Genomic DNA, 27,897 nt, shown 5'->3' on the forward strand with positions numbered 1-27,897 from the left:
AACTTAATAATTTTGTGATTCTGTGATTTCCCATGCCAAAAATGGCTCTTGGTTCCCCTTCCTCAGCAGGTTGCAGTGCACGTCATGCCGAAGGCTGGCTGTCCTCCATGCGGGGAGGAGTGCCTCTCACCAGGCTCTGATGTATTGTTGGGCATGTGCAAAGTGCTGGCAGAGGTGGGGGCTCTGGAAGCTGTCAAGATAAAAGGCACTTTCTGAAAGTAAGATTACTTTTATTGCTGAGATGATGTGAAACTGTTTATTTTATTAGGTATCTTTTCAAATCATTTAGTTATCATATTCGTTGTTTTCATAGCTTGTATTCTAAGGGCACAATTGTTTGACTGAATGAAAGATTGCCTCCTGCCAGTTTCATTGTACAAACAGCCTGGAGCTCTTGCTGCCTTAAATATATATCCAGAAGTGGGCTGAATATGTGTGGGAGGTGGAGAGAGACTTTGGAAACAAAAGGAGCTCTTATCCAAATTCTCTTTTTACGACTTTGGTTCACACATCAACATTTTCTAAAATAGCTAATGATCCTTTGAAGACTGAAAAAAAAAGTAGTTCTGTACTCTGCTCAAATGATTTCACAGTTGTTTACAATCAATAAAATTTTGCTTTGGCCGTATCAAGGTAAATATCAAAAATCACAAAATTCTGTGATTGCACATCTGGGAAAGTGCTGCTTTTCCACATGAACTGTAATACAACTCTGGAATATTGGGGCTGCCAAAAAGCATATCTGCACACCATATAAATGGTGCAGTTATTAACCTGTGGAACTTAAAGCCGGCAGCATTACAGAAAAATTATATAGAGCTATAGAGAAATCGGTAAATAGAATTGTTATCAAGTATTAATATTTTTTTCTATCTAAAGTTATTCTCCCTTTAGATCGGGGAGTTAAAAAACGTAATAGCACAAGAACTCAAAAATATTTCTGGAAAGGAAAAAAGAAACTTTTGGAAGATGCAATTCACTACAGAACACCTCTCTATGTCAAAATTATATTCTTCCTTTCCCTACTTCCAAAGAAGAAATAACATTGTTTCATGAGAGCAAGCCTTTTGGTCACAATACAATTAAGTTTTTCAAAACTGCATTTTCCAGGTGAACTATTCTTCTCACAAGAGGTTTGGTTGATCCTCTCCCTCTTCCCCATCTGCTGGCATATCGCACTGGCAGGAAAAGCATCCCCAGTGTGCTGGAAAAACTGACCACCATGTACTCTAGACCCTATTCAGAAAGCCCCGGAGTGTGTCAGACTGGTGAGCTCCAGCTCCAGATTCCCAGCCAGATGTTCCACAAAGGGACACAGGGTGTCACCACAACAGCTGGTGACCATAAAGCACCTGCATGGAAGCTGCTGTGCTTTTCCCAGCGACCGCAGCTGCAAGAGCATTGCTGTTTGCTGAGGTACTGTTCCTCATCCAGCTGTGCTCCACGGGACACTTATTAATGAAAAGAAGGAGGGTAGCTGATAGCACAGTGACACTAACGTTGGCCAGCTGACAACTGAATGTTGTCTCCGCACACACCCTTGGTTGGACTTGATGTCCTTCCTTTGACCCTCATCTCCTTCCTCTGACTTTGAGTAAGGCGTGTAAGCACTCCCAGCTATTTCTATATATCCTTTCCTATTTTTTTCCATCATAGAGGAAATTCCTCCTTCTTGCTTATACTTATGTTTGCCTACTTTTAGGAGAAGAGAACATATCTTGTGGGTGATTGGGGAGTCTAGGCTCATGCATTGGGAAGGGTTCACGAAATACTCCATACTGCACATGTAGCTTGTGGTAGCAACCTCCTCAGTTTGTTGGAGGATTTTTCTTTCCAGTATCTGAATAAAACACACCTGATGCAAAGCCTGATCCTATACTAGGATTGCTTGTAAACTGTTCTAATATGGCTAAAGGACACATTCTTGGGGTTTGTGCTCTTGGATGGTACAAAAGAAAATGGAGAAAAAAACCTTACTAGGCATAGAACTGCCCAGGAGAATATAGCTGAGCTTATCTGCAACTAAGTCACAGTTGGTCTCATACCTCTGTTTGCCTCAGAGTCACCCTTCCCAGTCCATGTGTGAGGATTATACTTCATACAGTTTTTTTAAATGGTCATATCAAATATGACACAATTTGGGAACATGGGATGCTAATTATGCCAGAATGATTATTTTAAGTACATCACTAGCTTGGTTTTACATTCGATTAGCTGTACTGGAATGGTTGGTGGGCACCTGAAGTTGTGGAGAGGGCTCCTCTGCTCAGCTGAAGCCACCCAGAGAGGCACGAGGGCAACTGGAGCAGTCCAGCAAAGTGCCACAACAGGTCTCCATGTACACAAGCCAAAAGGGTTTGGGACCACTGCTGAAAGAAAAGCTTTTAGTAGTTATAATAATCAAGTGTATACCATTTGCAGTTTAATTTGTTGCTTTTGTGATTTCCTGGGGTTCCCTCTGCCTGCAGTGGAATGGCTGCAGAAGACAATCATGGGGGGGGGGGGGGGGGGGGGCAAGGGAGGAGGGGTGCCACACACTATTATCAATATACAGCAGCAAAGTGCTCCTCTATACGTCTGCATGGGAGAAGACTTAAATGCAAAGCCAGAAACCTCTGTGATTGCCCAAGAAAGCTTCCCTAAATAACTGGGGAGCAGAGAGGAAACCAGATTTTCTCCCTATAGGATATTATGAAGCATGTTTCTATCTGAACAACAAAAATGATCGAGAGGAAAACTGAAGAGCTTAAAGACAAAAAGTCAAAATGCTGATGATTCTAAACTGAGTGTAAAGGGTTTTGTCAACATGGGGCCAAAGTTACACACTACCATGTGCAATCAGAGAAACAGGCACAGTGTCAGGTAAAATTACACTGTGAGAAACAGACTCTTAATTATGTTTTTAAAATGATGATTGATAGTTTGTTACATACCGATTTTGTTAATGACAGTGTTCCTAGCACTTCCCACTCCTAAAGACGGCTGCCTCTAAAAACCTAAGGCTCAAAATGGGAATATCAGCGGTAGCTAAAAGGGAAGGATTTTTCTCTTCCTTAGTTTTCTGCCATGGAAAATGTCTACTAATGAACACAAAGGGCAAGGCAACAGCTTTCAAAAATGCAAAGTCAAGCTTACCTGCGGCCCACCTCTAAAGCAATCTTGTTTACCCATCAACACCTCAGAAACAATTTCTTCTTCATTCACATTCCTCAACAGCAGCCTTTATTATATGGTGTACCACATCCTAACATTAGTTAGCACTTCACTGGCAGGCTGAGTATCATTTTTCAAAAGGACTGCAATTAACAAAAATAAAACAAATCCCTTTTTAGTTCAAGCAGCATTGCTTCTTTCCCTCTCTTCAAAGCGATGGTGTCAAATTGTTGCTTTCCTCTCGCAGCTTGCTGTAAACCAGCAACAATGGAAATATTTTCCAATGTGCGACAGTTTTCACTTGCCTACTGCCTTTCACCTGAATATTTTAAGACACTTGGCAAAAGCAAAGGTTGGGGAAAGATATTGATTTTCTTTGATTTTGCTTCAGTTTATATGGAGAGTTGCAGGCAAAGAGGTGGTAAGTAACTTGCCTCCGGTTACAGAATGACTCATCAGCAGAGTCAAAAATAAAGCCTGGTTTTCTGGACCCTCCGATTATTCTCTTCACAAGATAATCCAGCAAGTGCAATGATTTCACCTCAGTTCAAAATTTGGTAATGTGTCTGTCTTGGAAAAAAGTGTTCTTTTTGTGTTGGGGAAACATCCTGCTTTATTCATTGTGTTGATACAGTAAATCACCAGCCTGACCAGCCTTTGCGACCCATGCCAGTGACGGTCTGAATGCAGAGTTTGTGAATGACTCTTACACAGTCATCAGCTTGAAAGCTGTCTAGCAAACGCACAAATGTATGTGAAACTGTAATACTACAGCAGTATTAGTCTGCAACAGCTGGGAAACCATAGAGGCCTTAATGGCAATGAACAGAACATAATCAGTTGAAATACTCTGTATTTCTTTGGTGGTTTGCAACATGATCTTCTCTCTGCGGAGAAAATCCTTAATGGATGGAGCTTAGAGATTTATTTCCCTATTTTTGGAAACAAATGCAGTGCAAAAGGAAAAAAAAAATGTTTGACTTGACATTTTGTATATAAAACCGGCTTAGTTTTGTCATTAAAATACCATGGCTGAAAACTGTCCACAAAACATAAAAACATTAACTGGTGATGGTAATCCGCCTCCCTCAGGGGCAGCCTGAGATCCTCCTGGTGCCATGGTCTTTAGGCAGGATTTTCTGGCTGGATTGGTTCTTCTATGGGCAGCAAAGGCTTCTTCTCACCAGGGCTATTGCCGGGCTCAGGAAGGAGCAGGGAGGTCTGAGACAGCCCCCCCCCCCCCAGTGCTCCCACGAAGGCTCGTGACAGACTTGCTGGTGCTTTTTGATTTTGCTGGGTGGGCCTTTCAGTTGATGTTATACTCAGCGGTGAGAGAGAAGGCAAGCTTAAAAAAACACAGTATTGCCTCTGGAATGCAAATTTCTATTAGGGGCAAAATTGTTTATCTGAAAAAAAGAAAAGGAAAAATCAAAAAGAAGACCTCTCGTCCCCCTCAAGTGTCTCTATAGGGCCAGCTCCTTCCTCCTGAGGGAGTTAACAAGGTAGCGCCTTCAATAACTCATCCCCACAAGCCAGCTAAAGGCCTTAAAAGAGACTTCCAAAATCGCTCTAAACCTCGGAAAGGAAAAGCTAATTTGTTACGTTCAGTGAAATGTGGCAAAGCCACGTGGCAAGTAGCACCACGGAGCCCACCCCGTGGTGGCAGCGCCTTTGCAACACCTCCTGACACCAGCAGTATCTGTGCTTTGTAATAAACTTTTAGGGCCTCCATGTGGAAAAGTGTTCCGTTGACAAGCACTGTCCCCTCCCTATTAAATACTCCTGTGCTGTGAGAAACTAGGTGCCCTAGTGTCTTTTTAGCTCTGGGGAATCAAGTAATCTCTTGAAGATGACTTGGAGACTGTCCTGACTTTTTGGGACCCAAACTTGTATGGCACCGCTGGCATTTAATCAACCCTGTCACACAAATCTCTTGGCTGAATTTCTAGACCAAAAAAAAAAAACAAAAAACAAACCAGATCTGGGAAAGGCATCACAAAGGGACTAAGAGCTATGCTGGAGGTACCTCCCCTGCAGGCATTATTCTTCTGAATAGGCCAGAGTTTAGGGCAGGTCAAAAGAAAGCTGCTGATCTGGAAATAATGGTACATGCCGGAAGGACCGTGCCACCTCACCCGGCCCGCCAGCTGCGAGCCCCCTCCAGCCAGCACCACAAAAGGAAACACAAACAAAGATTATTATGAGAGCTCCCTGGAAGAAGGATGATATTATTTTTATTATTATTATCATCATCATCGTAATCATCATTATCATCGTCGTTATTGTTGTTACGCTCAGGTCATTAAAGACTGCAGTTTTGCATCAAAGAGGTGAAGCAGTGGTTTCAGAGATGCTCTGGGGAAGCGTAGGTCCATGCTGCCCCAAAATGCTCACTTTTGCACTGGTTTCCAAACAGTCTTGCTGTAACATAACCTCTGATAATGTATTCTAGCAATGTTTGCCATCAAATGTCAAGTCATGTTTGCAAAAAACCTGAAAATTACACCATCTTACACGGCATGTTTAGATGTTGGACAGCCCAATGCTTAGTTTCAGTGTATATCCTTCTAAACAGAAATTATAACAAAAATTTTCCCTTTAATTTCTTTCATTATGTCACCAAGGCTTTGCTGCATCCTCTAAAACTCTGTCAGAGAAGCATGTATTATGGTCTGGGATGCACGGTGTGGTAGGCATCGTGTACCAGAACGGTGGAACAAGATTTTCAACATACAGGTTTTTTTCTACAGGCTATAAATATTCCCCATCAGTCCACTACTAGTGCCTTAATAATGCCTCACTAGAGCCTTCCAGCCAAATGGCAGATACAGCTACTGGGTGTAAATTCTAACCTTAGCAGACATCATTTCACATGTATATTGCCTTTTAAAAACAGGTAGGAAGGTCCAGTGAGAATTCATTTGGTTAAAACTTTCCTGAAGCAAGGGTCAAAACACTAGACCCAGTTGCACAGGGCTAAGGCAAAGGACCCTACCATCCTCCTCCATCACCTGACTGCTCCAAAGCTCACACAGCGTGGAGAAGGGTCAGGAATGGAAAAACACTGGGCACTGCTTTGATTTAACTCATCTCTGTCTTCAGCTTTAGGTTTTTGGCCACACACCTGGTGGGTGTTAAAATGTCATGTAGAGGAAATTGGCAGAGGCAGGTGAAGTAACTCCTGGCCTAGAAGCCCCAGCTGAAGCGAGGACCCCCTGGACAGCAGGCACTGGGAATGGTCCTGTTCGCCCCTCATCCCACTCTCCGAGTTTCTGCTTGTAAAATCACTAGGAAGAAAGCACTCAGTCCTGGGGTGCACCACACTCAAAACCCTCTCGTCCTGGGGGCTCTGTGTATGCAAACACAAATCTTAGACCTCTAAATACATTTCAAGTCTGCTAGCAATGATACACCTGTACTGTACTTCATGACCTTCTAACCCATCAGCCGTAGACAACTGAGGCTATCAGAAATGGAAGACCTCTATATAATCCGGTGTTATTAAAAATACTAGTAAAAATAGCAGAATAGTCACTTTACAATAACACTTACAAAACGACACTTGTAAAGATCCCAAGGTCTGTGGAAATGGATGAAGAAATAAAGCGATAGCTACTTACCAGGCGAATAAAATATCCCATATTATGTAGCCTGCATGCATTCAGGAAAGCTGGGAGACTTAATCCATAAACTCCTGTAGGCGTGAACGGAGGCATCTTCACAGAGGTAGTGTTTATTAAGTGGAAGGAATACTGCAAATCATCCCTTGCCTGGGGTTGAATTTTGCCCCCTTTGTGTTTTGTCACAGTGTGCTGTGTGCAGGATGGTTGCCAGACTCAGTAAAATTAACCTGGCTATGAGGATGGCCAATGGTTTTCATGCGTAGCCTAAAACAGCACAAAAGGAAAGTTTAGGCAAAGGTGTCTAATGCTCCACGAGGAAAGCTTGGCATGTATCTACCCGCAATTACAAAGGCACAGTACTTCAGCGTATGACCAGAGCATAGCCAGAAAAGTTACTGTGAAAAAAAAAAATCACATATTAATCTATAAATATTGTTTCCAAAAATAGTCATAATCATGGTTGCTTTCCCTGTGAGAAAAAAAACCAACTTTAATTAGCTTTTTTGCTCCTGTTGGCATTTTAAAGCCATTGTATCTTTGGGAAAGTGACTGAAGAGTCTGTTCATAAGGTGCATCACCTACAATAATATATCTCTTTCAAATGCAAAATCCTTGTTATTGTCAATGTGAACATTATAATATGTGCTACCTTCTCAGATCCTGGGAGGGGTCTGCCAGTATGGCAATAAAACCAAATATTTTTGCTAGTCATGTATAGTGATTACAGGTACGCAAGCTTGGGGCGGTCACTGCTTTTCTATGCACCTTCAACCTGCAAAGGAAAAACAGGCTTTAGCCATCCTGAGAAGATTCCCCCAGGCTGACCACGAGGGTACACAGTAGGGCAGTCACAGCCATAGTGAAAGGTCTGTATTTCCCTGGCAAACGTGCTTCCTGCAGTACCGCTCGCCTTTTGAATATATTTTAAAAATTACGCACGAGAACGTCGTGTCCCTGTTTGCTTTTTGCGCTGACAATTGCCAGAGCTCAGGTTACAAGTACATCAAGTCCCCTATAAGAACGCCAAAGAGTAAAAATGTGCTGCTTCCAAGTGAATGTGGACTGTCCAAAAAACCTTGCACTATTCCTAGGCTGCGCCATTTCCCTCGGTGTGATATTCTCCCCTCCACAAAAGGCTGGGTTCTCTCAATGGGTGAGAGAAAGGGAAGATGTGTAAATATTCAGGTGGTACTCTGCATCACTGAGGGTTTCAATGCACTCCGTCTGTAGGGCTCAGTGCATAGGATAGATCTGTTTGTGGCAAACCTGTCTAAAGCTTTCCTGGTGACTCGTGTTTCCTTTCAAAGCAACCTAAGGCACATCAGCCTCGAGAAGCAGAAAAAACCCTAGCCTTATTTCTGTATTTGACATACGTTTAACTTGCCATTACACTGGGAACGCTATAAATTCACTTATGTCAAATTAACTTGTTGGAACATTAATATTAAGCAAGCCCAGTAATTCCTGACAAACCTTACATGTTAGTAAGGCTACAATTATACATACTCCTGGTTCATACCATTTCAAGTTAATTAGAGCACAAACGTTAACAGCTAGTGACACTCCATGCACTACAGCCATCTCATTAAATCCAATGCTCCTCTGGAACACCTAGCTTAATTTAAAGTCATGGAGTCACGCCATAGCCGGCAGATGAAACGAGAATGTAAAAGACAGTCCTACTACAGTTATAGTTTTCTGAACATTTCCACCCCTTGACATTAACTGTAATTTCTTTGATTACTACAACTCAGATGGTTCTTCCCCCACCCCAGGGTTTGTTTTTTTTTCCTTTATGCTGCTGAGAGAGCTTTACTCACTGTCACCATTTCCTTTATACCACCCATTAGTCAGCCAGCTCCCCCTGGTTGTGTGGGGTTTTCATGTGAGTGTGAGAAAGCAGGCATGAAGAAACCTAGGAAAATATGAATGCAAAACCACAAAAAAATGGCAAGCATCGCCAGGGCCAGGTGCAGGCTCTGAAGCTGCATGTAACTTAGTTCCAAGTCATCTTACCATAAACTTGTGGTTAATATTGTCACTGTTGTGTTGGCAGAGGCTCATTATGGTCTGAACTCTGGGCATTATTTTTTTTAAGGTACATCCTAAGAGATGCTAGTTCCACTTACCAAAGCTATTCAGAAGAAAACATCTAGCTGTGAAATTTCATTGGGAACCAGAGTGCTGCTTATTAATACATAGAATATATATATTTTAAATCAGACCTAAAGTTATTTAGGCAGAATAAAAGGAACTGTATTATTCACTGTAATTATTGGTGCACAGTTGCCCTCACTGTGTCCTCATAAAGCGGCAGAAAAACGATGGTTTTCAGATTTTACCCTTTCCTTCTCCCTTTCTGTGATGCTTTTACTCATTAGAGCTTGCTGCCCACCCCTCTCCTCTGGCTGGCCTTCCTCACAGGCTACACGCTATTTCCTTCCAGCCCTTTTCTCCCCCATCCTTACTCTTCGTATCACCCAAAGACATCCTGCCCAAAGCCACCGGGATGAGGACCGTGCCAGCTGCAGCTCCCGTCCCTGCTAGCTGAGCTCCGGGACAGGCTTTGGTGCCCTTTTTGAACTCATAGAGGGGAGATTTGTGCCCACCCACCCAGAGCAGTTGCCAGCAGCAATCCTCAGCCCTTTCATGCCCCCTCCCTCCCCTTTTGTTCCAGCTGCTGGAGCTGTTATCCTTCCTTTCTTCCCCCTTACCCCAGGCATTCCGGGCCGCAGCTGTTTGATCAGGTCATGGTCCCATTCTCTCACAGGGCTGCCTCTGCAGAGCCAGTGGTAACTAGCATGATAAACTGCTGGTGGAGAGATCGGATATTCTTTTTCATTTCTTATCCACCAACAGGCAACTCTCCCCTGTTCAGCTGAGGGTACAGTGGCCATCAAAGCAGTGTGGTGGCAGCTAGATGGCTGACAATGCACACGCCAGCTTAAATCAATGTATCTCATACTCCTTTTCTGGTTATTTTCCCCTCCCATTTACCCTTGCAGAAGGAAGAGCAGGCGAGCAATGCCATGGAGTGCTGGTCACACTACTGCTCCTTCAATCACGTAGTGAATTATAAAAGCAGATCACTTTGATTTGGTGTGAGGTACCAGAAAACTTTTGGATGGTCACTGCTTATGATCTCATGCAGACAAACCACCTGTTAGTGGGCTGTGGCAGCCATGAATTGGTCCGGGGATGCTTGGATAAAGAACTGTCTTTGTTGTTGTCCCAGGAGAGCTGATTTATCTGTATAAAATATCTATTTTGTCTGCAGAAATTGCGATTAAAATATTAGCTTAGTAATATTTTCCATTAGTAATTCCTGAGCCTTCCATGCTCCCGTGTGCGTGCGGCTGTACGTACCTGCATATGTACACACTGCAGTCTGTTGGAAGAAACCCAAGCATATTTAACACTGAAACATAAATGCAACTGTTAAGGTTCAGTGGAGATCATAAAAGGTAGAAAATGGTAGAATGAATTCTTATTAAAAAAACCCCAACAACCAGCGTCAGGAATAGATAGCGAGGAAGTTTTAAAGTCAGTTGTATTCTTATTTATGATTGCAGTTCAATTCCTTTTTCTTTTTTTATGGATAACATAAATTTTGAAATCTCCTGGCTTTCAGACTTTTAATTTTGATACACCTTTAGCAAAGGTATTAACAGATTCTATAGGAGATCAGCATTTTTATTTTTAAGTGCAAAAATAGACTTTGCCATAGACTTTCCTGCTTTATTTTTTTACTTCTTTATGGATCATTTTTAGAAATATTTATGGTTTAACCTTTTAATTTTTTTCCCCTCCCTTTCTCCCCTTTTCCCTTTTTTGCCATCACCTGTAACAGAAAATCTAGTAGACTTGTACCAACTCTTTCCTTTTCCTCACTCTGTATCTTCTCTTCATTTCTTCAGGCTTTGAAAAGCCATACGGTGGTGAGAAATGGGATTTTTCAAAAGTTAGTGAGCTGCAGAATGGCCCAAGGAAAAAGCAGAACCCCACTTTGCGTGGCATTTTTTAATTCATAGCAATAAGGAGCAAAGAGATTCGAAGACAAGTGGTTATGATAATGCTCCTGCTACTAAAGTAATTTTCTTTTGAATATTGCCAAATAAAAGTAACTGCAGTGGTTTAGAGCGTTTCTCAGGAACACATTCCTCCTGTTTTGTCAAACTCTAATACATGCATGAAGAATTAAAACCTGGCTTTTGCAAAACAAGTGTGTTTCACTGGACACATTAAGCAGTCTCAGTGATAACACTTTACAGTGCCTTTACAAAAACACAGGCCAAGAGCCATGCCAGTCAGAAACGGGAACCCAAACCACCTCGCAGCTAGCTTTCAGAAAGGTCTGGTGCTCTTGGAGCATATCTGTGCCATGGAGAAAATACACCTGACCCTTTTCTACCCACACCAACTCTACGCTGGCTCTGCAGAAGTCCTGGTGTTTTTACAACACGGCAGAATGGGGAAGGGGTGTGTATACGTGTAACAGCCAGAGAAAGGGAACAAGAGGAATGGGCTTTCTGGATTGCTGAAACACCGCCAGTTTAGTGTTCAAAATCAGGAGCCTTTTATTGCACTTCACCTCAAATCTAGCAGAAAACCTCTTCCTCAGACATGAATCTGGTGCCAGTTTTGAGATAGATATTCCATTTTGTGTTGGTTTTGGATGTGAAGCCAATATTGGCCTAATCATGGAAACTGAGTTGCAGCCTTAAATTTGGAGAAGCAACCAGATCTCCTGAATGCTTTTAAACACTTCCAGCCCTTTGGATGAAAAATGCTCATGCCTGTTTTACCATTAGTCACTTGGAGGAAGACCACTGGCTCTAAAGGACCAGCTAAACCCTACTAGATACATAGCTTCTTCTTGAACATCCTTTGCATTATATGGAGTATCTAAAGAAAAGGTATTTATACAAATGAGTCATGTGCCAAGTGGCATTTTCTTTCATTCCAAACAAAGACATGAGATTTACATACGTAAAATGCATAGCTCTGCGTGCCATACTTTTCCCAGTGCATTTTCAGGCAAAATAACATGCTAGATGCCAAGGCTACAAGTTGTTCAACAGAAAACCCGACTATCATTAATGCAGGTATCCGTTCTCCAGTGGAAACAGTCTCCATCAACAGCAGACAGCCATGGCTTTTAATAGAATTCAGTGGCAGATAATACAAAGCAGTACTTTCACAACTGGAGCAGGAATGAAAAATGACACAGTCCAGGAACATGACAAGTAACAGGCCTGCAGGGTGAAGTTCTGACTGGCTTTAACTGGAAAGCTTGTTTTCTCTTGAGCACACATGTTTGCCAACTTCAAATGGCACTTACTATTTTTGGTAAAGTTGTTGCAAGCCCTCACACATGCTTCATCCAACACCAGTTCAATAGTATATGATAATCGTTTGGTATTAAATGCTGGCAACAGAGCCAGAAGGTTTCCTTCATGCATCCTCCTTCCACTGCCAAGGCAATCAAATTAATTCTGTTAACAGCCTGCCAAGTCAACTAGCCCACTAAACTGTCCCGTCTTAAAAATGAAATCGAGACATTCATATCAAACCATGCCGTTTCCCCACTGAGTGTGACGGCTGGAGCCCTGCCAGTGGGAATGACTGCTATCATCATACGATGCCATGCGATGGCTCTAATGAGCTGACATTTCCTGTTGCTAAATTGCCACGTCTGAAAGCCAAACCAAACAGTGTTCAACCTCTTTAGAAACCAGATGATGGTTGCTGACTTTTCCTTCTGCTTTCTGTTTCCCTGCTTTCGACGTTTCTCCATCCAAACCTGCCTAGATAAAGAGGTCTGAAGTTAAAAACTGCTCCCACACCACATGGAATATATCAGACTGCTCTGCAAAACAAAGCTGTCTCATGTTGCTTCCCCAGCCTTTGTAGTCTGCTCTTGCAGACGGAACCATTCCTGTGTTAGTTGAAAGGGAGGGCTGCTGCGAGCAAGCACTGTGGGCACAGGTTGCCCACACTGGCCTGGCTATACTGTTTTGCCCTGGATCCACACCTGAGCTTGGTTTCCTTCCACATAGTTCACTCTCCTCGGACTGCTTACGTCAGCAACAACTAACAGCAGCAGCAGAAGGGAGACTTCAAATAGCCTTTCTAGGATCTCCAGGGAATCAGTGCCGAGAGGATTCAAGCTGCTATCACAGCTTTTGACTCTCTCATGATCACCATTTGGCACAGTGAAATGTTAAGGCTTCTCTTCAGGGTGATTGCCTTAAGTTTTTCTTCTTAAGTTTTTCACCTAAAGCAATATTCCTTAAGGGGGTCAAATCACCAGTGTGTGTTGAAAACACTGTGGTCTTAAGCTCAGCAGTGCTCACTGATGTAGACACTTCTTGTGAAGCAGGGGCATAACAGGTACCCCCAAGGAGCATTAATGGGAAGAAAAATTACAGGCTCAGGCCTCCCATGGCAATACAGAGCTAAAAAAGCAGCCAGTAATCCTCCGTGATTCTTAACACACGCTCCTCAGCATAGTTAGTGAGCTATACTCACTGACATATATACATATATATAACATATATACAAAGTGTATAACTTTATACACTTGAAAAAGCAAGAAAGAGATGATTTGCTTGAGAGAGGATGGAAAACGGGAAGAATGGCAGAAAGATTTTTTTTCACCCATATAGAGAAGGCCACTAGGTACAAGGCAGTGAAATTTTTCTAGGTTGTTATTTGCTAGGCTAGGTTAGAGTTGGAGACGGGATTTTATCTACCGGCACCAAGCTGCTCTGTTAAGACTGTGAACTAAACAGGGGCCTGTTCAGCTAGCAGCATAGTTTTCTTCATAGCCTTTACTTTTGCTCTCCAAATAGTATATGAATTTCATATAGCTCAGGCTGTACTTGCAGGCTTTTCCCTAATCCACTGCACTGGTAGTCTTGGCTATCCTCCATCAACCTATTAAGTCTCAAAAGTCTGTTATACATTTTATAGACTAGGGGAAAGCTCATTTTGCTAGTGTGCAGGCTACCTGCAAGGGCTACCGCTCATCTGTTCAGTTTGTTTGCTCTCTTCTCTAGTGACATATTTCATGTTAGCAGCACTAATAAATAACTGAAGATTATTGCACCTATTTCTTTGAATTAGGTCGAATTCAAGGAATGAAAACTATCTACTACACGGAAGTGCTTCCTCTGGCAGAAATGTGCTTTATACAGCAGCGACACTGAAAAAAATCAACAGTACTGGTAGGAACTGAGTGTGTCTTTACAATTTCCAATTTTCTATGCCATTAATTGAAGTATGTCTCTTCTTTAGGGATGCATCAGGTGACAAGAAAAGACTATAAAACACATGAACACTAGGAATGAGAAGTCTTCAGGTTTTGGTAATTTAAGAGGTTTTTCAACACAGGTCTTTTTCTCAGAAGAAAATAAGATGGTAATGCCCCAAAGATATCTCAAATAGACTTTTACCTAAGGCACATCCTGCGACATAACCTATTGCTTCTCTGACAATTCCGGGATACAGAACTCGGTGCACTGTCGTGCAATATAATCACGATGTATGTACAGCATGTATTCCTTATAATTTTGAAAGCATCTGCTTCATCTCTTCCCACATTATTATGGCAAAGATTTCCAAGGAGGCTTAAAGTGTAAGGAAAATTAATAAAGAAAATAGGTACTGACATGGATAAAAATAATTTTCCCCTCAAAGCACCACGAAAAGTTACTGATGGCACATACTGCTCTCCTGCCCACCCCAACCACTTCCCCTTGCTGAGGACTTCCATTACCAAGATACCACAGCCTAAGCTACAAGACTGCATGGCTGCACAGAATCAAACCAGCCTTCTGCCTTTACGTTTAATTAACCTTGAACTTCTGAAATTGCTAATTAGGAAAAACTGCTGCTTATCCTAGGTACTGATCTATATTGTGTAACCTGGCCAGAGGCCCATTGTATACAAAATAAATGCAATGAGCTGTGTAGTCAAAAAAGACCAATATATTGCGTCAGCCTATCAGAAGGTCAATAATATTCATATGCCATCATTATGTCAATACAGATGTGTTCTTCAGCAAGTGTGTTATGATATATGTTACTTTCTGTTGACACTTCGTTTTCTGATGCGACAGCTGGGTTCATATGAATTGCATGTAATTACAAGAGATGATTTTTCAGATTAGTTTCTCAGAGAAGTCCCAGAGAAGAAAACAGGACCTGTGTTAAATAAATGCCCACAGGATCAGCTCTGTTCTCTTTTGTCCAAGAGGAAAATGCAGGAAAAAAAAAATTCAAGTGACCTTCCATTCCTACTTCCATGATATTTGTTTTCATTAACAGGCACATGTAGGTATACAGACCTGTTGCTGGAAGGGCAAGCACATTGAAAAGAACAAGAAAAGGAAGGCTATATCCTGAGATTACAATGTACATCAATTGATTAAGAGAATGCTATGTCATCTCTGAATAGGCTTAGTGTCAAACTCATGCTTCCCTCAAACTCTGGCAGCATTAACAGCATGCTGTTGATAATATTACTTGAGGTCTCCGTAACTTTGACAGCTCTGCAAGGGTATTTTGGAAGGATTTAGTGGCTTTGAATAACTTATTTCACTAACCCATAAAGAAACACTTTCCTTCAACACAAGCACGAGTCGTTAGTTTCTATACTTAATAAGGCCAAGGTAAAGAAAACTTAACTGCATATTTCTAAATATTTTATCTTTACACAAGCCTGGGTTATGCAGAGCACAGAGCCATATACATACTTCTACAGAGGAGGTAATAATATCTGACAAAATCTCAAGAACTGCCTAACTCGCATGTCAAATTTTTCAAGCGGGAGTCCAAAATTAAACAGAAGTGTTATTAAAGATAGGAATCCCCCCCATCCTATAAGAAGCTGCACCTTCTGCTCATCTCTATGGGTAGAGAAGCAACAGAAAGTCAACAACTTCTGTGCATTTCCTAGAGTAATGCAGTATAACACTAAAAACAACATTTTTTTTCTTCAAAGTGTGGAAGATCTATGCCTATAAAAGGTCCTGCAGCCATATCCAGGGCCTACCTATTTATCCTAGAGATTTCCTAACTAGGGGATGAGACTGTGGGAAAAGTGGAGAGTGAAGGAATTCAGACTTCCCAATACTCTTGGTAAGTTTTTAGATGCCCCTGTTCTGCGGTGAACTTCTGATAATGTACTGAAGTCTCTTTCCGTCCATTACAAAAAATCCCATACAACCAGTGTTGAAAAGTTAGGTTTAATTTATTTTCTATTATTATTATTATTATTATTATTATTTTTACTGCTACACATAAAAGAGTTTCAGAATTCCTCAATGTTTCACATAACCTTGCTCACATGACATGAGAAACACTAGCAGGCTAAAGACAACTATGAAATATGCTACTACAGAATGGAATTAATATCTAACATCTCTGGCTTATCTACATGAACAATCTAGGGGAAGAAAAAGTAAGAAGTAGAAATAATTAAAAATTACCATCACCTTCTACCTCCTTGTGAGTTCCTGTTACATTAGTCACTAAGTTTTTTGGTCGTTATTTTTTCATCTTGTTTAGATTAAGGGTCATGGTGATGTCCCGTCATCATCACAGTACTGTGAGTATGTGCCCCAGCAACTCATAGATCAGCATACATAGGAAATTAATTAAAAATACAATCATTTACTGCTAGCTTGGGATTTCTTCAAAAATGACCCATAAGAGCTCTCCATAAGAGCTTTTATATGCTTTCTGATTGGCAGCCAAGGCCTTTTGAAGGTGGGTCAGTGGAGATGGTTTTGTCCCCCTTTCACTGGGGCTAAGAGTGGTTTCAGATGTTATCTTCTTCATATCCTGCCCCACGCTGTCCCAAGTAGATCTGGGATCCATTTGGAGCCCTGCACTTAGTCATCACATTAGTCATAGACAACGAAAACATTCTGTTCCTGTTTGCCGGCCAAACACTAAATCTCTGCCCTGGAGGATACGCAATAAATACAACACCATTGTGCGCCGAGAAAGCCCGGCTCAGCTGGGTAATGCAGGAAGCGCATTGTGTGATTAATAAATACACATTAAATGCTTTCTAATATAAACTTCTGAAGCTGCAGAACCTGTATGACCTCCCCCTGTTTTTCAAGCACCTTCAGAGGTGTTAGAAAAGAGAATAGAGGCGCGCTGAACTGGCACTGAGGAGGGGTGCATGTCTCATTCCTCAGTTGGCAATGAGGTAAAAGGGAAAAAAAATTGATTCCAAATGCCATCATAAAACATACTCTATTTTAATCACTATGTTTTACAGAAAAACACTTCAAGCAGACAGAGCCAAAATGCAGTCTCCACGGCTTTGACCAAGCACAAACACTGAGCGTACTTCTCACTTACAGTACCTTTCTGTAGCCTTTGACAAATGTCTTCACATATCATCTGAAAATAAAGGATAAGCATCGTGGTAAGACCTGTGAAAAGCAATCAAAGTAAAGGACATCCGTATATACCCGAGAAAAATCTGAAAAGTAAACAATGCCTCCATCAGAGAATTCTTACAGCACTTTACTGTTATAATTATTACTATATTATAATATCTTCCTTAGCAACAGCCTATGGTTTGTTTAAGCTGCATAAATTTTTAAGAGGTTGACATTGCGATGATTCAGTGGATAATACAGTTAGATCCTTGTTAAACTACAAGTAACATTTAATTCAATTTCGCTTCATAAATGACACCTGATTAAACTTGTCCAGCATCTCATATGTCAGAGGACAGCCACCCTGATACAAGAGCTGAATTGACTGAGAAAAATTACTGGAGAGGACCAAAATAACAACCATAATAATTCATTCTGCTATTTCAGTTTGAAAAGGAGGTGACTATTCCTGTCTTGCCCAGACTTGAAGGAAGTGACTTTCCCAAGGTCATCCAACAGTGCATAAACTAGAGTCCAAATTGCCAGGATCCTACCCAATACTCTCCTCACTAGGTTACAGAGAAGATATTTCATTTCAACGCTGCCAATTATTTCCAGCAATGAATGGACTCTGTACCACCTCACTTTCGTGCAGTGAGTTTTCTGGTTTTATGTTTTAACTCTGGAGCACCTCATTCTTCTCCTATCATCACCTACACATCAGGGAACAGGTAGTTCGGTATGTGTTACTGTTCACTTTCACTCTTTTTGCATCTGTATTTCACAACACTGTTGGAATCAGCAGTTTCTAAGCATTCACAAAATAGATTATTTCACTACTTAAGTTACTCCAATAATAGTAGCAACCCTACTGCTGTGTTCTCAGTGGTGTCCCCCAAGCCCCTGGCATCTGGAGTGTGGTACATTCATATACACTGTGATATTCGCAGCCAGGAACTGGGCTTGTGTCTGCCCCTGGCATGAAATGTTACAGTTGGGATTTTCTACAAATCCTAGCTAGGAAGGTGTCCTTGGTTTTTGGTGACAATTCCCATTATGGTGATCTTTGTGATTTCCTAACAGCAACCGACCTGAGTCAGCGTCGAAAATGAAGGGATAGATTGCTTTAGAAGGCTGTGACAGCAACCACAGATAAGTCTTTGCTGTAGTATCAGTAACACCGTATTCTGCTCCTCCGCTTTACCATCTGGAATGACAGTAACGAGAGCTGAGAATTTGCTGTGGTGATTGCAATAATAACCCATTTCTTTCCTCTGTCTGGGAGCCATCTGATCGGTTTTGCATTCCAAGCCTTTGCTGGAAGGAGTTATGGCTATGAGAATATTATTGTGTTCTTAGTCATACATTTATTAGATACAAAATATTTTAACTGAGCACTTCTTAGAATCATTATAAAGCACTTCAAGACTGTTATATGCTTTAGCCAGTCCTATTCTTTGCCTTGGTGACTTGTGCCTCCCACTACCCCTTTCCCTCTCCCAAATAAGAGAAAGAGATGACTTAATCTAGGAGACAAATGCTGAGGACATCAGCAGATGTGTTTTTGCTTCTCCACACTCTGACTCAGGGTCCTCTCCAAATCCCCAGATGAAGTCAACGCAACTGATTTCATTGCTTCGAAAGGTGTTTAGACCAGGGTTTTTTCATGGTCCTGGGGAAGTCACTTTACCTCTCCCCCCACTCAGCACACATTTCGGTGAAACAGGGATGGCAACAGGGACCTGTCTTCAAAATCTTTGCCTGGGAGTTGCCATATAACTAACAGCGTGTTATCATAATGATGGATAAGGAAACAGTTAATTGTCTAGCCATTATTACTACAGGTTGAAAAGAAGTCGTTTTTATTTATATTTCATTGTTGTTTAAAATACTCAGAACTAAAAAAGGAAATATCTGACGATTAATGATGTGTTTATATTGACTGTCTTCCCATCCACTTTTTCCTAACATGATTAAATACTTCCTCAGCACAGAAACACAGTGTTAAGAGGAAGGTGTCAGAGGACAGAATGAAAGTCAAAAGTCTCTTTTGCACAAGGGGGTCTGTTTTGCATTTTTCAGGACTCGACCATGAGAAAGAAGCCATTTCCCAGGCCCCATTACAGCTGTTCCAAACATGCATGGCACTGGTGGTGGTTGTGTGGGGGGCCGGGTGTGTTGCAAGACCCCCATGGGGGCTCCTTGCTGGTCCCAGAAGGGGATGAAGCCATGCTAGCCCCATCGGGGGACGGTGGCGGCCAGGACGAGGAGCCTCATGGCTGGCTGCCCCGCTCAGAGGTGCTTTGCTGCTGGGGGATTCCTGGTCCCACCCCACCCTGCTTCTCCGCGTGTCCCTGCCTGCTCGCCGTGCTTGCCGAGTCCTCCGGCTTCATTGATTTATTTGTTTCTTCACGCAGAGCTCTCCAAGATCAACCCCGAGCCACGGGCAAGCTCCGGGAGAGGTGGCAGAGGAGGAGAGCAGCAAGTGCTAAGAAGTGAGGCTCTCCAGCCGTTGCAGGAGGCGACTGTGCCAAAATGTGAAATGATTGCCTATCCCCACTTTTGCAAGGTTTTACGGCTCCGTTCACACTTCTATCTGTCTCCCCCCTGCTTACCTCTCTTCCCTCTCCCTCCCCCTCTCTCTTTTTCTGTCGGATGCTTCAAGGAAAAGAAAATGTATGGAAGTGGTTCCAAGAGCTGTTTTCTCTGCCTTGGTACTAGTCGGTGCATGCTCCAGGCTGGCTCAGCCCTCCCTTCTCCCTGCCCGGCTCCAAAACTCCTTCACCTCACACAAAAGATAGATCATGTTACCATTCATTAGCTGCCTCCTGGGCCCCAGCCCCCAGAGCTGGTGAGTGCATCCTTAAAAGTGCCAGGTACACGCAGCTCCCTGCCCCCTGTGCCTCCTTAGTAGGATAAAATTCCCTTCCCAGGCTCCCACCCTGGGAAAAGTGTGAATTTCAAGTCTTTTCCACGCCAAAATTAAATTATGCTAACTTTCTGCATAGGGACGACTGGTTGTCTTCCTTTCTGATCTAATCAGGAGATTGCTTAATAAATTTAAGCCAATAAAGCAGAGCAATGATATGCGATCGGTTTTGAGGACAGGCTGCCTGAGTGGCACCATGCGTGCCCTGCATCCCCAGGGTCAGCTTCAGGCATGTTCCAGCAGGGAAGGCAGGACCCCTGCTCCCTCCAGCCTGTTTTCCTGCCTCAGCATGCCGCAAAAGCAGCTCGCCTGATGTGGATGGCAAAATTAATTTTGTCAGGACTTCTGAACTTGCTCTGGTCATCCAAGCCCAAGCAGCAACTGCAAAAGACATCACCCTTCCCTTCCTCTTCCCTCCTTGTCCTGTCCCCTTCCTTCTTGCATGGTCACCTCCCTTGTTTTCTCCCTGGATCTCACTCCAGGGCTTTCAGAGCTCAGTACTGCTCTACCTCCATCAGTGATAAGACTGCAAAGTGCAAATTGTGAAAACCCTGATTCAGTCTCTAATCTTTGTTTCCGGATGTTCTTCTTCTAAACACGAATGGCCATTTTTGTCTAGAGTTGGATCCTCATCTCAAAAGCAATTTCAAGAATTCAGAGTTGTGCATAGCCTCCCTTCTGCTGGCTCAAACCCAGAGCAAACCTGGATTTCAGGGACCGAGTTTTCACTTGTATATTTCTGTATTCAGACACTGTTCATGACATATAGACCACACTCTGGCCAGCTGTGAGAATGGGATTTGCAAACAGTGTATTGCAAACACAAGGATACAGATGCTTATTGAGTATCATAACATTTAAAACACAATCATAGTTGTTATTAAGAGTACTTAAATAAAAACTATTTCCTTTATGCAGTGTTAAGTACTTGTATTGTAATGATTGCTTTTTATAGAGAAAAATCCCCAAATGGCCCAGTCTGAATTAATAGTTAGCATCCTGTAAAATATTTCAAGTAACAAAGTCATAAAACACACTCAAAGAATGTGTTTAGACTAACGTAGGTATAAAAAATGAGCTCAGAAACTAGGATCTTATATGACAGGAGTCAGCTGAGAGTGATTTTCTGGAGATGAACATGAAACTTAAAAATGGATCAGCAACACTGATGGGCCCCGAGTCCGGTGACACTCATGGTGCCATTATAAAGACTGTCAGGCTGAGACATAGAGCAGCAGTATAAAAACAAGTCCATTTTTAAGGTTTGTTTCTTGGTCTTCCTTCTGCAATGATGTCTCACCTACAATATAGTCAATGACTCATCCTTCAATTATTGCTGCTGTCATTCTGGTCCAAATTGCTCGGAGGAAGGGAAGTACTGATAGAGACACTTCAGGAGATTAAAATAACTGTGTCTGCGATGCTTTATAACAGCTTTGCTATAAGGAACCCGCTTTCTCCATGATTACTTTGTTATGAATTTACTTGTGCAACATGTTCTTGGAACAGCACAGTTTGTTTCTGGAAGCAGGAACTAGTGACAGGAGATTCATTATAGACAGGGAATATTTTCCTTAAATAAAAGCTGTCAGGTCAAGTCAGGCTTTTATATTACTGTTTGTAAAACAAGGTGTTTACATACCTGTAAACCTGCCATATATTTTTTTTTCCTGATGAAAGTCACCTTTAGAAAAGTAGGTAGAAACAGTTCTTTGGCACTGGAGGCAGAGTGAAAGGAGAAAAGGCCAAGCCGATACGCTTCCTTGCCCCTTCCTCCCTTTGCAAGGCGCCAGCCCCCAGGCCAAGGAGCCTGGGGCGGCTCAGCACCCCAAACTCAGTAGCAAACCCTGCAAAAAACAGGTACGTGCAACGCACACCCCGCCGCGGTCGGCAGCACCCCTGGCTCTGCCCGTGCTGCAACGCTGCCTGCAGGGAGGGTGCAGGCTCCTGCCTGCAGCCAGCCTCCTGCCAACCACTGTCTGTCCCCAGCTCCGTGGGAGAAGCCTGAGCCTTTGTCGTAATGCTAATAATTAAGGTACTCTAGATGTTAAATAAAAGTGCTAAGAACTCACCGTGCTGTGTATTCCTTCTCTGTAGGCATCTAGTCAACTGTTTTATCCAGATTATCATCTCTGAAGGAAGGTATTTATAATCTGGCAATCGTGGTCAAAGTGTTTAGACAATTCAGTCAATGGAAAAGCCTGAGGAAAACAGAAAACCAAAACAAAAACATGAAGACGGGGATGTAAGGGGAGCTCAAATCCCATTTGATAAACTGTGTCTTGAAACAAAACCCAGCCTCTTTTGCCCATGGTGAATTCACAAGGACTGTTACTTTCTTGACTTCAGTGTGTTTTGCCTCCCAAAGGTGAAGGAAAGCAGGCTTCCTAGATAAACAATATAAATTAATATAGAATTTAGGTGCTCAAATCAGAAACAGGAAAACTGGAAACCACACAGGATCTCTGCACTTCTGCTTTCCGTACTCCGGGGCTGGTAGAGTTGGCACTGGACATTTTTATTCTGGAGTGAACACTTGCGTCCCCTAATTTACCCTGCCATTTGCCCACCCCCAGGAAAACAAAACTTGCGTTCAGATAAACAGAGACCCACTGCCAAGCCTACGCAGCCTATTTAATGAAGAGCTTCCGAGTGGAAACCGCACATCATTTCCCCAAATTAAGGGCCGCTTGATAGGAACCCTCCCTTCTGCTCTGGGATAAACAGAAATCAGGAGGCGAGGGGCCAGGTCACCTCCTGAACTCCCCTCCCCTTGCAAGCATCAACCATGAAGCTGTGCAAACACAGACCTGCGCCTCTGCTGGGAAAAATAAAACCAGCTGGGTTTGCTGCTGGCCTGGCTCCGGCGAGGGTGGAGCTGGCTTTGCAGGCGTAGGGCTGGAAATGCCTGTCTCCTCCGTGGCGAAAAACCTGGAGGGTGGCCAGGCTCCACTGGTCTGACTGCTGCGGGGAGGAAGGAGCTGTAAGCCAGCAATTAGTAATCCTGCTACTAACAGGAAAGATTGCCGGGAAGTATAAATAGGGTCGCTGTTTATACGCAAGTTAGCGTAGGAAGTCGTGTTGATGATGGTTGGGTTTTTTTGGGAAAGCTGCCTCGCGTAGGAAAGGACGCGTTTTGGGAGAATCGCAGCGCCCGGGTGAGGAAGAACTTCATGGACAGAGGTTTAGGGCTGGTTTTAGGGATTTACCTCGCTGATATGAGTATATAATTGTGCATTAATGAGCTCCATAACATAAGATGGAGTATGTGATCCTTTGGTATATACTGAGTTTTATGCTTACATTGTGGTGTGCAGGGGGAGAGTCTTGGACTTTCAGAGCGATTGTTTTTTATTTTTCCTTCTCATTTTAGTGGCATTCAAATGTTATCACGTACACACAGATCACCCACAAAGATCCCTGCAGTTTTGAAGGAATAGGAGTTTTTTCAAGCAGCATGAAAAATAAACTCATGAATGATCCAGAAAATAGTCATAATAAGCAAAGAATTAAGAAAAAGAAAGACAGTATAGGCTTTAGAAAAGGGATTAGTTTATTTGTTTGTAAGGAAATATGACTCAAGAAGAACTGTTGGCGTCATTTAATGATCCAGAGGCCTGAGATGAAGGCCTGGAAACTAAATGGACTTCTAATTTTCACCAGCTGCACAAGTCTCTGCTGTCATCTGTCACCTTCTCCTTCTCTCTCACTCACACGGCTCCTCCGAAAGCCGAAGGGCTGTGCTGCTAGTGCAGAAGAGTATAGGCACAGTGACCCTGTCTTGAGGAGGTGGACAGAAGCCGGGGTGACTGCAAATAAAGCTGTAGATAAGCTTTTTTGGTATGTGTAAGAAGATAAACTCTAAAATACGGAAAGTAGAAATGGGGAAATCTCCTTAACTTTCCTACCTATCTATCTAGCTTACCGAGGAAAGAGAATGGATTTCACGGGGGAGGGGGGGGGGAGTTGGAAGAGAAGCCATCAGAGTGCAATTACGCATTCCCCTGAGTTCTTACAAATTAAGAGGATTAATTTATTAATAATACTAAAAATGAACTACATTAGGCTAGAGGACAATGACAAAGCATGCCTCTTGGAACATCACCTCATAGACTTCATTGCAAAAGTAGATTTGAAATCAGTCTCTCAAATATACCAGCCATGTCCCCACTGGAACTCACAACCGTGTGTAGTTTGGCTGGTCCATCTAACCGCTGAATTAAAGGGAAAAACAGACGTGCTGTGTGGTGCAGGAATTGCTAGTGATGACATGTATCACATTTGGAGCAATGGGGCAGAATGACAACATAACACAAAGAGGAAATTATCTCTGACATGCCATTCGCTTTCTTTAATGGCATATCATTTCTGGTCCAAATGATGTAAGGACCTCAAGTGCTATTTGACAGTACCTAGAGGAGAAGGCCTTACAAATCTGCCGGTTTTGTCTCAGTTAAATAGATACAGATTCTTCAGTGTTCCCCACACTTCCTCGTACTTTAGAGAGTGCTCCTAATCTGAGGCAGCGATACTTAGCTTTCAAGCAATTGGCAGGTTTTAAAGGGTCATTGTATGTTTTCGTGCTCAAGTGATAAATCTGGATGTGAGTTCCTGGCATGGCCAAAGGGAATGTGGATGTATGCTGCAGAAGACAGGTTTACAGCGCTTAAAACCTGGGAGAAATAATTATGCGAGCCACTTTGGGTGAAATCATAATTAAGGCTTATTGGGGTTTGCAGGTTTGGATTTACAATGTATTTCACTCAACGTTTTTCATTTTCATGAACTTCTGGCAGTTTCTGCTTCCAGCTGGGACAAGAAGTGGCTAAAAGTACTGTGAAAAAAACTGTGGGAAACCTGAGGGCATGCTGGCAGTCTCAGGAGAAACTTTGTTCTTTTGAGACACCGAGCTCCATCATATTTCTCGGGCTCAAAGATTATGAAGTAAAAATCAAGGAGATGCAATACTTTTGGGGGTTCATTCAAAGTGAAACCCTTTCCAATGCCAGGGAAAGAAAGCACCTGAGGTTCAGCTGTGTTTTCCTCAGGGAACCCTTGCCTTGAGGCAGGGCACAGCAGAAAAAAACAAAACTCCCATCCTGGGCAAGGATCAGATTAAAACAGACTGCATTCCCTCAAAAGGGAAGTGTAATGCACTGGTCTGGACCTTTGATAACGATCACATGCACCAGTATTATGTTCTCCAGTTTCTCTGCACTGTGCAAGCAGGAACAGCAAGTCGGATGCGATAGGAAGGACTGCACTGATAGCATTGCTTATGAATTTGTGAGTATTTCAAACAGCACTGAAAAATGGTTAAATTGCTGTGTTAAATATTTTGCAATATTATTCCTTGGATCGTTAGAGTATGCTACTGTCAATACCAAAAGACGGCATTTCAGAGGCCCTAGATTTCATTGCAGGTAACATAGTCTGAAAAGTGCTGCAAGAACTGAACCACGGACTGACTCTTGCAAAGGGGAAGTACATAGAGGTCTAGGAAAGAGACCATGAAAACAGGTGTTCCATTGTCAGATATATGTTCAACACTTGTCCACGCTTTGTGAAACATCTGAGCCTGTTTGTGTGTTCACCACAGCCACGAAATGATCTCACAGAGTCCCGTGTCAGAACTTCACAGCTGCATCCTACCTAGACCTGTGACCTCAGTGCCTATAGGAAAGCTGGCTCTGCTCGCTGCCACCTTCTTGCTTTTCCACATGGCTAAGGAGGTAGAAGCGCCAAGGTGAGGCTTGCAGCAGTGTGACTCTGCACTTGTTTGGAATTTTGGCCAATATGTTCATAAATAACGTAAACATCAAAGAATGCGAAATATTATACAGTGGCAACACCCATTACCTCCAGCACTGGCAAGGATTATATTATATAAACATTTATGTAATACAAAAATTCCATTAATTTAGATAATAAAGATTAATACACTAATCTAAAACCACACACCCCTGAAGAGAGCTTGAATGTTTTTTCCATTAGATCCTTGGGAAGGAAAAAAAAACCCAAACAACTCCTAGTTTCAAATGCCTTGAATAGATATTTGCTTTTTGGGTCATTTCAAGTATAGAAGTTGGATTGTAGCTGCCTTCATGCCTTTTGTGTAGAATTCATAAAACGAGCCTATTATCTCCAGAGGTTATTGGGACAGACTGAAAAAAAGAGTAGACTTTCTGGTAAGAGAAATGGCATAGAGTTGGTAGAGACAGAGGCCTTGAGTCAGGAGGGTACCTGGACACCTCCCTGACTGTGGACCTTTGAGCTTGGAGAGCACTTTCTGCTTTATTGGGATTACTCACATCCTCAAAGCTAAAGAGATTCTAACTTCGCTCTTTGCTCCCTACTTAGAAAACATGTGAAGGGGACGTACCTGGCCTATTTAGTCAAGAAAGGGGACAATCAGGAGGAAAAAAATCACCTCGTTCACTGAAACTACTGGGTAATAACATAGCAAGTACTGTCCTAAGATTAAGAATGCAACAGATGTTTCAGAAGGATAAGGTACCTTCTCCCAGGGTTATACTCACTGTGCTAAACTTACAAGGACTTCCCAGTGTGCACTTTTTGATGGCAACATCTGGGCTCAGGAGGAATCCCCATCCACAGGAGTGAACTCAACCTCCCGCTAAAGGCAGTGGCTGGTCCACCCAGGTTGTTTTGCTCCCACAGTCTGCGACAATCCCATTATATTTAAGGAGCTGACAGTGCATCTGAGGTAAAACATCCTAGGTCTCACTCATTGGAGGGCACCCTGTCAATTCAGCTGCCAAGTTTCTCATTTCCAGCCACAACACAGGTCGCTTGCAATCAAGGAACTGAAAAAGAGGTGCAGGAGGATACAAGTACCTTGATGAATGGATACCAGGGACTCAGCCTTCAGAAGGAGGGCTGTCACAAGCTGCTTTCTCACCCACAATACATGCACATTTCACCTACAATATTTCCCAGTTCAAGTCAACAGTTTCTTGTCAGGTTGCTAACTTTAAGTACACATGCAATGACATGCTGTGGGCTTCTCCTGGAGGCACGTATCTCACTGCCTTCCAGAAGCAAGATTTAAAAGCAGATTTTAAGACCTAAAACCTGTACAATACAGAAAGGGTGTGGAATTAGGCTTCCACTTCAAGTGTCTCAGTAATCAAAGCGATGTCCAAACCCTCCGTCTGGTTTGGATTATCTGGAAGTGGTCCAGCATGCTAGATTATCCGGATAGATAGTGAGTTATACATGTTAATGGGGAATTTAAGTAGTACGATTTACAAATGGCAAGTATACGCTCCTCTGGTTTCCCAGCTAAATCCCAGGAATGCATTGCTTGGAATTTCACGGAGCAATCATAAAACCCTCGGCACACTCTTTGTATTCCTTCTTAGGGAAATACAGTGCTGAAGATCATTATAACTCTCTTTTAAAAACTGATTTTAATACTTAGGTCTGATTCTATAGAAAACAACATCATGCCACATTGCAAAACCATACTTTCATCACAGCCTTTGCACTTCATTAGCCTTTCTCATTCTTGTGCGCCCTACAAACAGCAGAACACAAATGAAGACTGAGAACAACCCGTGGACTGACAGAGTGACAAAGCCAGATTAATACCGATTTTCCTAATAAAATCCCAAACCATTCAGTTTCAGGCTGAATTTAATCCCAAACCTTACAACCTCACATCGTAATGGCAGTGTTGGCTGCTTTCTCTTAGAAACCACCCCCGCCCCCGGCCACTGCTGGAGACACAGTACTTAAAAAATTAGATTGTCTCTCAGCTGGGTAT

At 42.6% G+C, this 27,897-nt stretch overlaps 1 long non-coding RNA gene across 1 annotated transcript in view; it reads right to left on the bottom strand.

The window, feature by feature from the left end:
* Positions 1-23,363, bottom strand: part of LOC142056047 (uncharacterized) — a 49,196-nt gene extending 25,833 nt beyond the window's left edge. Inside the window, exons 1-3 of the long non-coding RNA XR_012660189.1 lie at positions 22,919-23,363; positions 22,181-22,309; positions 6,774-7,548 (exon numbers count right to left, since the gene is read on the bottom strand). This is a non-coding gene — a long non-coding RNA (uncharacterized LOC142056047). The remainder of the gene's footprint in view (positions 1-6,773; positions 7,549-22,180; positions 22,310-22,918) is intronic.
* Positions 23,364-27,897: the final 4,534 nt, after the last annotated feature.

This window comes from Phalacrocorax aristotelis, chromosome 4 (assembly GCF_949628215.1).
Source record: "Phalacrocorax aristotelis chromosome 4, bGulAri2.1, whole genome shotgun sequence".
NCBI classification, from domain to species: Eukaryota; Metazoa; Chordata; class Aves; order Suliformes; family Phalacrocoracidae; genus Phalacrocorax; species Phalacrocorax aristotelis.